At 39.9% G+C, this 16244-nt stretch overlaps 1 protein-coding gene across 1 annotated transcript in view; it reads left to right on the top strand.

The window, feature by feature from the left end:
* The first annotated feature begins 591 nt into the window (after positions 1 to 591).
* Positions 592 to 16244, top strand: part of LOC136863910 (uncharacterized) — a 528465-nt gene continuing 512812 nt past the window's right edge. Inside the window, exon 1 of the mRNA XM_067140326.2 lies at positions 592 to 984. The gene's annotated coding sequence lies outside the window, so the exon portion shown is untranslated. The remainder of the gene's footprint in view (positions 985 to 16244) is intronic.

Genomic DNA, 16244 nt, shown 5'->3' with positions numbered 1-16244 from the left:
GTCTGTATATTTGTTTGCCCCCGCACTTTTAATTCCAGTCGCCGCTATTGGTTCGAACCCCAATGTCGGCAGCCCTGAAGATTGTATTCTGTTGTTTCCTATTCTCGCACGAGGCAAATTTTCTTCACAGTAATAGCACTTTCTCATCTTTTCTCACCGTCTTCATAAGATTTTGTCCGTGTCGGTGCGACGTCAACCAAACTGCAAAACAATAAAGGACCCCTCAATCCACTCTCATCCTAAGTCCGGCCAGATCAGAATGGGTAATTTGTCTATAAAAAATGTGATTTTGGGGTCGCAGGAATTTTTATAATATCCCCCTCTTGCAGATATGTTTGTCCATGAAATTCATCATATTAGGGCAATCATTCGATTTGTTAGCATTCATTGCATGAATCATGAAATTTCAGAGCCATGATTTCAGGATAAGGAAGGTATTTGCTGGCAGGAAGCCCACCTTGACCAACAACTTTGGGGGAGGGGGGTATGTTTTGAGTGACGTCACACGCGCTGTTGGCGAGGTCTGGGAGCGGCCTAGCCGTGCTTGCTTCAGTCGGCCACTCGCGGGCTTGCGGTCGTAACGTCTGGGAGTGTAATTGTGCGCATGCGTCAAGGTAGTGGGAGCCTCCGCAGCATCTTCGGCAGTAACAACAGACCTTTCTTGAGGAGAGTTTGTGATTCAGCGTGACATCCTCCGTGCTTCGCTAGTTACCTTTCAAATAACTACCGACTGTATACAGTGTGTGATTTTATGTTAGAGACTTCGCTGAACTTCAAATTTATTCTGGCACATTAGAAAAACACTTCATTGTAACTACAATAGTTAATTACTGTGAAGAACTTTGCCTTTTCTGTTGGTGTTTCATATTCTCCACTATATTGTGGATTGTGTATATAGTTCTTACCGTGTTATCCAGTCACGTGTGTGAGTGAGTGTGTAAACTGTGGAACTCGCATGGACTGCTTCGGCTGTTAATTTGACAGGTAAGGGCTCCAAAGGAGAACATTACAATCATATTTTATTAAAGGATTTTATGTGAAATGTAGCGTCAAGGCAGAACCTTTAACTTGGTAGAACAACTGATATCCATTCCATGCTATAAGTTGCGTGAATCATTAAGTCTTGTGAAACTCACAGGCTGAAAACTTTCTTAGAAACATCACTGAGTAAGGTTCTCATTTCTTTCAGATGAGTAGATAAACGTTTTAATTAAATCACTCACAATGTCGATTTTTATATCCACCATATAGATTAATTAAAACTGAGATAAATATATCCTCATAAACATTCATTTTTTTTATTGCAATATTTTAACATAGAAAGGTTAATATGTACATTAACGAAATTCGTTTGGAACTTTAGAAGATAGAAAAAGAGTTCATTGCATGAAATCATCAACTTGTTAATGGAGTTCTAAATTTGCAACACTTCATGCGCATTCGTGCGCTGTTATTATTACATATAAATTTGTAACAAAAGACATTGCAGCATTGTTAGTTATTTCTAAACGATGCGCTGTTCGACGGTCAACACTATGAAGGAATTCAAATAACCGATGAAGCTAATTGCCCTTTTCATACTGGAGTTAAACAAAACATTCTGGATATCGAAATTTCGGTACTAAAGTTTAATCATGCGTATATACCGTCGGTGCCGAAATACAGGACCTACCGAGCTTGATAGCTGCAGTCGCTTAAGTGCGGACAGTATCCAGTATTCGGGAGATAGTGGGTTCGAGCCCCACTGTCGGCAGCCCTGAAGATGGTTTTCCGTGGTTTCCCATTTTCACACCAGGCAAATGCTGGGGCTGTACCTAAAAAATAAGGCCACGTCCGCTTCCTTCCCACTCCTAGCCCTTTCCTGTACCATCGTCGCCATAAGATCTATCTGTGTCGGTGCGACGTAAAACAAATAGTAAAAAGAAAGAAATTCAGGACCTTCAGAGGGTTTGTCTAGGCGTGAAAATAATAAACAGAACGGGTTTGGTGTGTAAAGATATTGATCCTTGAAAATTATTATCCTTATGCTACCCCTACTTCAGTGCATAACTCAATGTAATACAAGGATTCTGATGGAGTAGGAGGATGTATACAATAGTAACGAAAGAACGACATTGTCCGAGAGAGAGAAAAGTGCAGAAGTAGATACTATTGCCAAAATGTATTTTTTTCTGAGAATGTAAAGTAAATAAGTACTACTGTAGTTGACAAGTTCTTGAAGTTTCAGAGTCACAACAATGTCGTACTGTTCTCAGATATGCACCACTCATAGCGCAAGGGATGGACTGACACCATGCTTGACCAGCCTTCGCTATGAAAAGCGTGCTGTTCTGTATGGGGGGAAGAAAGCATTATAATGTAGTGAATTTATTTAGTAGCTTAAAAATAGAATGAAGATGTTTTCATACGGGTAATAAGTACAATCTGATCTTCTAAACATGTAGGACATATTTCTTAAATTCCTGTAAACTTGCCTGCATCAGCTTCGTAGAGTGTTTAGAGATTCTGCACAATGTCCTGCTTCAGCAACATTGCCATGAAGTTATATTTTAGTGGTCACTATCCGATATCATACTAAAGCCTTCTTGTCTAATCACTCAAGAAGTTCATTCTTAAACCTCAATAAGTACGAAATAAGAACATACACCGATGTAATAACAATATTGCTATTTATTTGACTTACTAAATACAAAATTCATTCCCCGTTATTACTGCCATCAGAAAGAACACGCCTCATATCCCTATTTGTAAAACGTTCGTTTAAGATTGATGTTAAAACGAGGAAAGGAATTTCTGATTGTGTTGGGACACTGAGAGACAGCAGTTTTTGCCCTTGGCCCCAGTGTCTTTATCAATCTGTAAAACTCCTTCCAGTAACCGGGATGTCAGAAATACTTTCTTAGTTGAGGAACTGCGTGAGAAACACACAGATTTTGAATCACACTGTTGCATATATTAATTATCCGTATTTTAGTGCCCCGCCTCCGGCGTCTTGGCCCGTCTGCATTGGAGAAAGGAAGAGTGAGAACGTTGAGATCACTTTTGCTTGGAGCTCACTCCTCACTCCGACGATTGAAAGGTCACCTCGGTACAGGTTACTAGACGCGTGTATTTTGTTCGAGAGTGTTACACGAGCAGAACTTCGTTCTCAATTCAGATTCATTCATCAAAGATAATATTATACCCAGAAACTTGTTTCACGATTTCTCTAACGTGAGACACCTAAACTTAGGCGCACTGCAATAATAATAATAATAATAATAATAATAATAATAATAATAATAATAATAATAATAATAATAATCTGCAGACTGGTTTGATGCATTTCTACGTATGTACTACATCTTACATCTGTACTAATCTGTTTGTCATGTTCATACCTAGGACTACCCCTATCGTTCTTACCCCTTACTATTTCCTCAAAAAGCAACTGAACAAGTTCTGAGTGTCTTCCGATGTGTTCTATAATTCTGTCTCTTCATCTGATCTAATTTCACAAAATTGTTCTCCTCTCACCAACTCGATTCAGTCTCTCTTCATTCGGGATCCAGTCTACCCATCTCACCATCACCATTCTTCTGTAACACCACATTTCAACAGTTTCTATTCACTTTATTTTTGAGCCAGTTATTGTTCATGTTTCACTTCCATACAGCGCAAAGTTCCAGGCAAAAGTCTTCAGAAATATATTTCATGTTTATCATAAGATAGGCCTTCCTTGCTGTGTTAGTCTGCATTTTATGTCCTCTTTACTTCTGCCATTGTTATTCTGTTCCTCAGTTAACGGTATCCTTTAAGACTTCAGTTCCTAATTTAATATTCTCTACATCACCTGACCTTGTTCGACTGCATTTTATTACTTTTGTTTTGGATTTATCTATTTCAATAATATTAATGATAATAATATGCCTAATAATAATTGTTCTTCCTCTTCTTGTCGCTGTTATTTCTAGTTATGGTAATAAATGCATAAGAACGATTCATTCAAAATTCGCTCGAATGAAAGTTTTATGAACGTTCATATTTTCTGGAATACACCATAGGTTCAGCGTAGTTGGATTATACAAATATGCCATCTATCTAACATGTTGACAGTAACTGAACAGTGATTCACCTACTAAAAAGTTATTATTATTATTATTATTATTATTATTATTATTATTATTATTATTATTATTATTATTATTATTATTATTATTATTCTTTCGAATGGGCCACCAGAGGACCACGTGCCAATTTCAATTCCTTCTTCTTTGTTCTTTCCTTTTCTTCCAGTACGCTTTCATCTGTTCACTATGTTTCTTCTTTCTGTCTTCAGACCACTTTGAACCAGTCTTTTTTACTTTCCTACCTTGGAATCCTTCTATTTTCAATACTTTTTCCCGAAAGCCTTCTCTATTATTTATTTATTCTGTTGTTATATTGTTTTTTTCTAAATCCTTTCTTACTTCATTGACCCAGCTTGTCGTTGATTTCTTACTCCACAAATATCTGAAAATCTTACTGGTTAATCTACTATCTTGCATTCGATATAAATGTCCAAAAAACATAAGTCTCCTTTTCCTCATTACAGCTGATATATTTTCTATTTTTTGATATATTTCAGCATTACTTCGCAATTTCCAACCTTCTGCTGTGTTTTGTGGGCCTGATATTTTCCTCATGATTCGCCTTTCTAGTATTTCTAGCTTATCTAAATTATAGTTTAATGCCAGACACTCGCTTGCATATAGGCATTCTGGCTTCACTACTGTGTTGTAATGCCTTATTTTTGCATTTATGGATAGGCATCTTTTATTGTAGATATCTTTGGTGACACCATAAGCTCTCTCCATTTTATGTACCCTCTCCTCTACTGCAGATTTTTCTAAACCATTTTCTTGGATTATTTCCCCTAGATATTTGAATTTTTTTACCCTCTCTATTTGGCCAATATCTGTTTTCAGAAATTTTGGTGCATCCCAAATATTTGTTAAAAATTTTGTTTTTTCTGCAGAAATTCGTAAGCCAGTTCTGCTGGCGATTCTTTCCAAGACATTTACTTGGGTTACAGCAGATGTCACATTTTCAGAAAGTATTGCAAAGTCATCTGCAAATGCAAGACAATTTATTTCAATCATTATTATTATTATTATTATTATTATTATTATTATTATTATTATTATTATTATTATTATTATTATTATTATTATGATTATTATTATTATTATTATTATTGCCGGGTCGAGTGGCTCAGACGGTTAAGCCGCTGGCTTTCTAAACTCCAGAGTGCAACTTCGAGCCTGGCTTAATCTGGTGGTATTTGATAGTGCTCAAATTGCTATCGCAACTAGCATTTTTCACGCCGGCAAAACTCCCGTATCTGCTGAGCAGCATGAACATCAGTATTCACCACTTATATGTACGGAGCAGTACATTGTTAGGTCCCCTGTGTCTGTTTTTTTTTTAAACTGGCTTTACGTCGTACCGACGCAGATAGATCGTATGGCAACGATGGGACAAGAAAGGGCTAGGAGTGGGAAGGAAGCAACCATGGCCTTAACTGATATACAGCGCCAGCATTTGACTGGTGTGAAAATAGGAAACCACGGAAAACCATATTCAGGGCTGCCGACAGTGGCGTGCGAACCTACTATCTCCCGAATACAAGCTCAAGGCCGTGCGACCCTAATTTCATATCCAATTTCTTCGGTTTCTATTGTATATTCATTACCTCTGTTGGTTTCGTTTGTTCGCCGTTAGTTATTTTATTACAGGCCCCCGGTCCCCCTTTGCTTGTCTCTAGTCCAATGGTCTTGTAACTAGCCGGAACTAACCAATCCAGACCAATGGTATTGTCACTAACATACCATCGGCATTGACCACCGCCTTCAACTCGGTGACAACACGTATAAACTATGCGATTCTTGTTCACACTTAATTTTACATGATGCCCACACCTTTCACAAACTCTGTTACTTGAAATCACCTCGTGACGTTGATAAAACTGTAATAAAATAATTAACGGCGAAATCGCTAATGTTATCACACGAACAAAGGAAGCCTACAAAGACCAACAGAGGTAATGAACAAACAATAGACACAGGGGACCTAACAATGTGCTGTTCTGTACATACTAGTGGTGAAAACTTGTGTTAATGCAGATCAGCAGATACGGAAGTTTTGCCGATATGAAAAATGCTAGTTATGATAGTATTGCTCTCAGCCGTCGAAGTACGTCTGCCCCGTGTAGGTAGATTTACCGTCACGTAAAAGAAAAAGCTCCCCCGTGACAAAATTCCGGCACCTCGGCCTCTCCAAAAACTGTAGTAGTAGTTTGTGGAACGTAAAACCATTATTATTATTATTATTATTATTATTATTATTATTATTATTATTATTATTATTATTGTTATTATTATTATTATTAGTTCGTATCGGCCTACTAAGGACCACGTTATTTCAGCTGTCTTCTCTGGACTTTGATCTTTGCCCAAAGCTCATTCATTCGTTGCCGGTATTGTTCTTTTCTTTCCTCCGTCCATACCTTTCCCGTCTTCAACTTTGACCTTTCTTGAAAACCCTGGTGGTCTTTTAGTTTCCTCCTGTGTGGGATGCTTTCTTGTATATCTTCGTAAGTTATTCCAATCTCCTGTAGGTCCCTTTCCACCTCCTTGAACCAAGTTGGCCGAGTCTTCTAATCTTTAAAATAGGTATAAATCTGGTTCGATAATCGTGTGGGTAGCAAGTGGCCATGAAATGCAATTCTCCTTCATCGCATGACATCAGATATCTTCTGGACATTATTATTATTATTATTATTATTATTATTATTATTATTATTATTATTATTATTATTATTGTGTATGTTGTATGTTGGACATTCAGCCCGAAGGCTGGTTTGATCCTCTGCAGCTCCGCCAACAGCTGTCATAAATAGCCTAGGCGTCACTGAAGAGGCGTACTAGGGAAATGAGGAGTGATGTAGTTTCCCGTTGCTTTCCTCACCGAGCCAGCCGTTGCTATTACATATCAGTCTGCCAAGCCCACTGAAATGCATGCACCAACCGACCCTATGAACGATATTTTCACACTATTCATAACAGGGACTGGCTGCATAAGGAATGGTATTACTAGCATCACTCATACCTCAGTCACTTTCATATTGTCAAAGCCAAGGATGAGACTGAGGCAGGTCAATGAAAGTAACAATTATCATTATTATTATTATTATTATTATTATTATTATTATTATTATTATTATTATCGTCTATGGAGTAAACTGTTCAGATATGCAGTCGATCGGTATTATTCAGGGTGTTATAATGCCGGGTGATTGGTATCAGTGGATCTAATAACCAGTATGATTCTGACGCCCAGCGCCTGTGGTATAGGGGTAGCGTGTCTGCATCTCACCCGGGGCCTCGGATTCGATTGCCGGTCAGTCCAGAGATTTTAAAACTGATCTGAGAGCCTCAGCCTCGTGAGACAAACCAAGGAGATATTGTTACACGAGGCTGCGGACGCGATCAAAAAACCATACAATACGGCTGAGGATTTCGTTACGCTGACCACGTGGAAGATTTATAAGCTAAGTTAAGTTTCACTCTTACCTTAAATTCCAGTGAGTAACTACGACGTTCTTGCCGACCTTCACCTCCAGAGGAAGATCAAGAAATTACATTCATTTCATCATCAAATTTGTCGTTTCGAAGACATAGCAAGAAAGAAAAAAGGTATATTCTTCAATTCGGTTTTAAAACCAAGACTTTTCTGTTAACTTCCTCAGCCTTCAGGAGAGAGCTGAATATTTCTTCTAAAGTGTTAATTATAAATAGTTTACTGTCTCCATTATACACGATTTGTTGTGCATACTGGGTCTTAGCGCAAATCATACAATTCGTCGCAGGGATTTCCTGCATATGGAATGGTATTTCCAAGCGTCACACATACCCCAGTCACGTTCTATTGACATAGCCAATACTACTACTACTAATAATAATAATAATAATTATTATTATTATTATTATTATTATTATTATTATTATTATTATTATTATTATCGTCTATGGAGTAAACTGTTCAGATATGCAGTCGATCGGTATTATTCAGGGTGTTATAATGCCAGAAGATATCTGATGTCATGCGAAGAAGGAGAATTGCATTTCATGGCCACTTGCTACCCACACGATTATCGAACCAGATTTATTATTATTATTATTATTAATATTATTATTACTATTATTATTTCTTTCTTTCTTTCTTTCTTTCTTTCTTTCTTTCTTTCTTTCTTTCTTCCTTTCTTAATCTGTTTACCTCCAGGGTTGATTTTTCCCTCAGACTCAGCGAGGAATTTCACTTCTACCGCCTCAAGGGCAGTGTCCTGGAGCTTGAGACTTGGGGTCGGGATACAACTGGGAGGAGAACCAGTACCACGCCCAGGCGGCTTCACCTGATATATTGAACAGGGGCCTTGGAGGGAGGGTGGGAAGATTGGAAGGGATAGACAAGGAAGAGGGAAGGAAGCGGCCGTGGCCTTAAGTTAGGTACCATCCCGGTATTTTCCTGGAGGAGAACTGGGATACCACGGAAAACCACTTCGAGGAGGGTTGAGGTGGGAATCGAACTCCGCTCTACTCAGTTGACCTCCCGAGGCGGACTGGATCCCGTTCCAGACCTCGTAGCACTTTTCAAATTTCGTAGCAGTGCCGGGAATCGAACCCAGGCCTCCGGGGTGGCAGCTAACCACTACACCACAGAGGCGGAGAATAATAATAATGTTATTGGCTTTACGTCCCACTAACTACTATTTACGTTTCGGAGACGCCGAGGTGCCGGAATTTAGTCCTGCAGGAGTTCGTTTACGTGCCAGTAAATCTACCGACACGAGGCTGGCGTATTTGAGCAACTTCAAGTACCACCGTACTGAGCCAGGGTCTAACCTGGCAAGGTTGGGTCAGAAGTCCAGCGCCTCAACCGTCTGAGCCACTCAGCCCGACCACAAAGGAGATAGTGCACTCTGAACATTTTATATCACGAGAGATAGACATGGATCTGCATGATTTGGTAACAAATGAGAATTCTTAATGTCCAGTATTGTGAAAGACTTGTAATAATTCAGGATTAAACTAAGTCAATAAAAATGACGATAATGTGTAGTAGGCCTACACACATTATTATTATTATTATTATTATTATTATTATTATTATTATTATTATTATTATCATATGTAGTCACCGAGCTGGATAGCTGCAGTCGCTTAAGTGCGGCCAGTATCCAGTAATCGGGAGATAGTGGGTTCGAGCCCCACTGGCGGCAGCCCTGAAGATGGTTTTCCGTGGTTTCCCATTTTCACACCAGGCAAATGCCGGGGCTGTACCTTAATTAAGGCCACGGCCGCTTCCTTCTACTTCCTAGACCTTTCCTATCCCATCGTCGCCATAAGACCTATCTGTGTCGGTGCGACGTAAAACAAATAGCATATATATATACATAGTCATTCCTCAGATCTAAAAATCTGGTTACTACACGTGTCACAGATAAATTGATAGACCCAAGACATCATTTACAGAAATCCAGGGCTGAAAATGGTTAATAGCAATGCACAACTACTGACCGGCCTCAGCAGCCAGAGAATTTTTTCGGTGGAGGAAATTCTTTCAGTGCTTGTTTTAACAACACCTAAGTCGATCTGAAGGCAATCGGGTTGTAGTAACAAGTTTTTAAGTCCTTGCTGCTCCATAATCTATAATCCTCCAAAGCAGCTTCTGTGAAATAGGTCGCTAAATAAGTACCTACGTTACTTCCAGTATCTGGTAAACTGGCTTATATATTTCCATCTAATTTATACGTTGTTATTTTTTAAATGTCAGAAATCAAACAGGAAAGTATGAAATACAAATTCTTTCACACATTTCCTAGGCATTTCCAAGAATGACAAAGTCGAAGTTGACAAAATATTATAAAACATAACATTTCCCTTCCCTTAATAATTACTGTTAATTTGTTATTCAGTTACATCGAAAATTACCTTAATTGATTTTCTTAGCAGCCTAAGTGCTCAAAATAGAGATTGTCTTCTCTTTAAAATAAGGTTCTTTCTTTCTTTCTTTCTTTCTTTCTTTCTTTCTTTCTTTCTTTCTTTCTTTCTTTCTTTCTTTCTCATACTTTGCCGTAATAGCTTTTGGTATTCTGTATGCCTGAGTAATGTGTACAATGCGTAGGAGAAGTATAAAATATTTTGCTTAAATTAAAGTTTTACGCATTACCAATTATCGCCAGGTATTCTTTACATTTCCTCCGCATTGTGTATAATGTCTGTTCTTTTTTATCTTGCCAGCAATAACATATACATTACTCTCACTAATGGTTTTTACCTATTACTGTGACTGTGAGTGGAATACGCCAGTCATTGCTCCGTTAGCTATTCCTACCATGTTTCTTAATAATTACGCAGAAGAGAAGCTGCGAGGAATGACTGGAATTCCTTACTGTAAAGTATGCTGCAGATCAACATCGCTCACGATTATATTCAGAGAAAGACAATGGCTTGTCGCGCCCATGCTGTGATGAGAGTGGAAGAGGTCATTTACTGGGCGCATCATACGTCACACCTGGTTATAAAGAAGCCACTCTAATTACTAGTTTTCTTCGCTTTTGACAGTCCCCTTTGTGACTACGACGATCCTGGGCTGTTCCAGGGTGCTATATAAGTTAGATGGAGTTTCATGTTCTCGTTAGTTTAGAAGTTATAATTTTCAGTGTTGCGTACTTCTGAATTATTATACAAACTTGGCGTTTATGTCGGCCAACAAGTGATATATTTTCAAATTAATTGGGAGGGTGGTCAATATTTTTATCAATGTAAAGGCACGTGTTATGTAGAAGTAAGACATTAACTTTAATTGACTATAATGGTGATTTGAAACTACCGGGCTGAGTGACTCAAGTGGTTGAGGCGCTGGACTTCTGACCTCAACTTGACAGGTTCGATCCTGGCTCAGTCATGTGGTCAAGTACTCAGCCTCGTGTCGGTAGATTTACTGGCACGTAAAACTAATGCTCTGGCCTGTGCCAAGAAACAGATGCAAACATATTGCATCAGTTAAGAAATAGCAACAGACATAAACCTTAAGTGTACAGATCTGGAATACTTAGCTGGTTAAAATAAAATATCTGCCAAAAAAAAACGGACTGAATCGTCAAAATGGACTACTCTAGGCCATGTCATTGTAGAATGAGACTTGTAAATTACGAACAGTTATAACGAGCTTTACAAATCCAGGATAAATTGCATTCGTACACTGTTCAATCAATCAGTCACCACTGATCTGCATTTAGGGCAGTCGCCCAGTTGGCAGATTTCCTATCCGTTGTTTACATAGTCTTTTCTTAAGTAACTGCAAAGAATTTGGAAATTTATTGAACATCTCTTTGGTAAATTATTCCAACGACCCTCACTCCTCTTCCTATAAATGAATATTTGCCCCAATTTGTACTCCTGAATTCCAACTTTATTCATATTTTGATCTTTCCTAGTTTTACAACACCACTCAAAATTATACGTCCACTATTGTCATTCCATGCCATCTCTCCACTGACAGCTCGGAACATACCACCTAGTCAAGCAGTTCGTCTCCTTTTTCCCAGGTCTTTCCAGCCCAAACTATGCAATATTTTCGTAACGCTACTCTTTTGTCGGAAATCACCGAGAACAAAATTAGCTGCTTATATTTGGATTGTTTGTAGTTCTCGAATCAAGTAATCCCAGTGAGTGTCCCATAGACTGGAACCATACGGTACTCTATTTGGGGTCTTACCAGAGACTTATATGCCCTCTTCTTTACATCCTTACTACAACCCCTAAACACCCTAATAACCACGTGCAGAGATCTGTACCCTTCATTTACAATCCCGTGTATGTGATTACCTCAATTAAGATCTTTCCTTATATTTACACCTAGGTACTTACAGTGTTCCCCATAAGTTTCTCCCCATCAATGCAGTAATTAAAACTGAGAGGGCCTTCTCTATTAGTGCGCTTGACGGCTAAGTATTCAAGATATTATCAGTTGCATGCAACAAATATTATTACTCTATTTTTTTGGTAGTTGCTTTACGTCGCACCGACACAGATAAGTTTTATGGCGACGATGGGAAAGGAAAGGTCTGGGAATGGGAAGGAAGCGGCCGTGGCCTTAATTAAGGTACAGCCCCAGCATTTGCCTGGTGTGAAAATGGGAAACCACGGAAAACCATCTTCAGGGCTGCCGACAGTGGGGTTCGAACCCACTATCTCCCGGATGTAAGCTCACAGCTGCGCGCTCCTAACCGCACGGCCAACTCGCCTGGTTTATTACTCTGTAGGACCTCAACAAAGGGAAAGGACCAACTAAGGAATACGCTTAGCGAATAACTGTACTTTAAATGTAACCTTAAACAATAGCAAAGTAATGGTCTGATGATGCGTGCGAGAGTAGCTGAAGTTGAACGTTGCACCTGTTTGTGAAGTGACGATTTAACAGTGAAATATGTCCTTGTGGCAAGTTGTAAACAGGGCAGATTTGCATAGACATGAACGAACTTCAGTCCTTTCTTAGTTGGTCTCTTCTTTGTCCGTACCTACCTGCTCAGTGCGACAGGGAGGGAGAGGGCAAGAACATCTTCTGTACTATTGAAGATGGTCTTGGAAAGGTTCAGTACAGAGGAAGATCTTTCTTGCATTTCGTGTCTCCCACCGAGGATTCCATTTTCACTGGTCTGAATTACACGCGGAATGGAATGGTCAGTTTTTAATTTCATTTTTTGGAGACTTCTATCTAAATACAAATAAGTTTGTATGAATTCAATTTCATGGTGTGAGCTCCTGTGGTCACGCCCCAGTTCACAAACCATGGACAATGGCTGAGTGATTTAGGAAGTGGTCCTGGCAGTAGAGATGCTACTTGCTATGGAATAGCAGTGGGCGTCTTGGACATGAAGATCACACGCTCGGAAGTCTCAGGGAGTGGAGTCCCACTTTCATTTGACTTGGAGATAACTCGACGAACGAAATGGAATTATTATTTGTATTAATATTATGAATGTATTGATTTATTTTCCAAAAATGTTGGTACAATGTAATAATATTATTGCTTTTGCGTCACACTAACTACTTTTGACGGTTTTCGGAAACGCCGTGGAGCCGGAAGTTAGTCCCGCAGGAGTTCCTTTACGCGTCAGTAAATCTAGCAACACGAGGCTGACGTATTTGTGGTACCTTCATATGGACTACCACCGGACTGAGCCAGGATCGAACCTCCCAACTTCGGGGTAAGAAGGCCTGAGCCTCAACGTCTGAGTCACTCAGTCGGGCAGTGGTACAATTTAAGGGTAGAAGATGAAAAATGGGCAGTTCTCCCTTAAAGATTTATGTTTCCATCTCCTTGACTAAACTATCTAGCGAAAGTGATTGAAGCCTGCTGACTAACTGTCAATAACGAAGAACCTCTGCGAATAACCTATACCTTTGTGGGGTTTGTAAGTACTGTGAGTAATTGTAATTATTTGGCCTAAGAATGAAGAACATGGTGATAGTGATCGCTTCCCAGTTCTGAACACCTTGGGTATGAATGTGGTTCTATATATGAAGAAAAAGGCTTTTGTAAACACAATATTTCAAAACCTTAACAGATAGAAACAACAAGGTCTTCAACCCTATGTGAAATCTGTGGTAGAGCGTGTAATATAATTTCCTTTGGGTCCAGGATTGATTTCGATACTATTCCAACATAGTTCTGGAGTGAGTGTGGAAGATCCTGCATGAAGATCACTCCCAACATTACTTCTGTCAGTGCCTAGATTCGGAACTCCGATTCAAATAATATAGCTTTGCAGTCCTTTAAGTTAGAGGAGTGTGACAATTAGTGATTACGAAAACAAGAAACAGAGAGAGATGTCCTGGGACTTGAAATACTATACAATTCTAGAAGGCCTGTTTATTACCAGCATATTGGGAAAATGGGTGGAAAATTACACTCATCTGTCCTCTTTCTGTACCGGGATTCGAGCTAAGAGCCTTTGGAACGTACAGCTCCAAATTATGACACTCTATATTTATATATATTTTGGCAATTTACAGTTTGCTTTGCGTCGCACCGACACAGATAGGTCTCATGGCGACGATGGGATAGTAAAGGGCTAGGAGTGTGAAAGGAAACCGGTCGTGGCTTTAATTAAGGTACAGCCCCAGCATTTGCATTATGTGAAAATGGGAAACCACGGAAAACCATCTTGAGGGCAGCCGACAGTGGGGTTCGAGCCCACTACCTCTTGAATGCGCGACCTTAACCGCACAGCCAGCTCGCCCTATGACACCCTAATTCTTCGAGCTCTACAGTTGTTGCATTTTTAAATTAGATAATACTTCTTGTTCTTATCTTGGATTGGCATCATTGCAATATATTGGACCATAAGAAAATGCTGGTAGTCCACATGACCAGAACGTTTGTGTCTTCAATTTTTCTGACAACTGTACTCTAGTGTAGTGTCCTCCTAGTGAGCGGGAACTCCAGCTGTGAATATGGCCAGTCACTGAAATTAATTTTAAAATAGAACTTGTCGCAGCAGTATGCTCTGTATATCAAGGTTAACCCTTCAAGGATTGTCGTTGAAGAATGTGGGACTTGTTTTTGTTGCCTTACAATCCCGCCAATGCAAGCGTTAGCGTTCACTGCCCAGTCCCTCTCATTGTATGTGCACTGATGTGTCCCAGCTTCTCAGTGTGTGTGTGGAGCTAGCTGCATTACTACACATCGGATTTGTTTGCAAATGCATAATATTATGTTTGCTTATATTTACACCTCCAAAAGCGACAAGGAAGGTGAAATTGGCTGAATGGAATGGAATGGAATGCCGTATGGCGTTTTCTGTCTTTTGATTTGACGCCGGTAGGCGACCTGCGCGTCGTGATGAGGATGAAATGACGATGAAAACGACACATACACACAGCCGCCGTGCCAGCGAAATTAAACGATTATGGTTAAAATTCCTGACCCTGCCGGGAATCGAACCCGGGCCCCCTGTGACCAAATACCAGCAAGCTAACCATTTAGCCATTGAGCCGGACATTGAATGAATTATTAAGTTTAATAGTGCTTATATATGCCTCCGTGGCTCAGACGGCAGCGCGCCGGCCTCTCACCGCTGGGTTCCGTGGTTCAAATCCCGGCCACTCCATGTGAGATTCGTGCTGGACAAAGCGAAGGCGGGACAGGTTTTTCCCCCGGTACTCCGGTTTTCCCTGTCATATTTCCTTCTCCAATATCATTTCATCTGTCATTCATTAATCATTGCCCCTGGGGAGTGCGACAGGATTCGGCAGCCGGCACAATTCCTATCCTCGCCGCTAGATGGGGGCTTCATTCATTCCATTCTTGACCCAGTTGAATGACTGGAAAGAGGCTGTGGATTTTCAATTCTTGCGGAATGAGTGACCTTGCTCTGAATGGACACTACAGCTGTGGTAAGATTTCAAGGATAAATCAAGACAAGAACACAGCGTGCACTCACGAACTCAAGTACTGACCTGTTACATCCGTGGATGTAGAGAAACCATTCTCCGCATTGAAGCTAATTTTGACAGTCACATACTTATACCAGAAAACTTGGATGAGATTGTTGTAGTGTGCTGCTAAGTAAATCATGGACAGGAAAAGTAGGGTGTGCAGTGTATAATGAAAGAGGAATGTGTACTCAAGTGCGTTTTTCACATATTTTTACTCGATTTTCTTACAGCCTTACTAATTATGATTTATCACGTGTATTAACACAGTGTGTCTTATCTAGGAGACATGTGCATATGTTTTAAAAGTGAACACTGATATATTAATAATAATTTAATTTCGTGTGGCTATTTCTAGCCGGGTGCAGCCCTTGTAAGGCAGACCCTCCGATGTGGGTGGGCGGCATCTGCCATATGTAGGTAACTGCGTGTTATTATGGTAGAGGATAGTGTTATGTGTGGTGTGTGAGTTGCAGGGATGTTGGGGACAACACAAACACCCAGCCCCCGGGCCTTTGGTATTAACCAATGAAGGTTCCCTGCCGGGAATCGAACCCGGGACCCTCTGAACCGAAGGCCAGTACGGTGACCATTCAGCCAACAAGTCGACACTGATATATTGATAGTCTCACAAATTATGCACGTATTGTTTATACTAGTGGAACAGCCGCAGTTGTAGGTAGTGTGATTTTTCGTTTAATTGTTAATAATCTTAATTTGATG

Source organism: Anabrus simplex, chromosome 2 (assembly GCF_040414725.1).
Source record: "Anabrus simplex isolate iqAnaSimp1 chromosome 2, ASM4041472v1, whole genome shotgun sequence".
Taxonomy (NCBI): Eukaryota; Metazoa; Arthropoda; class Insecta; order Orthoptera; family Tettigoniidae; genus Anabrus; species Anabrus simplex.
The sequence above is the reverse complement of the archived record's forward strand: the minus strand, read 5'-3'. Positions and strand labels throughout refer to the sequence as shown.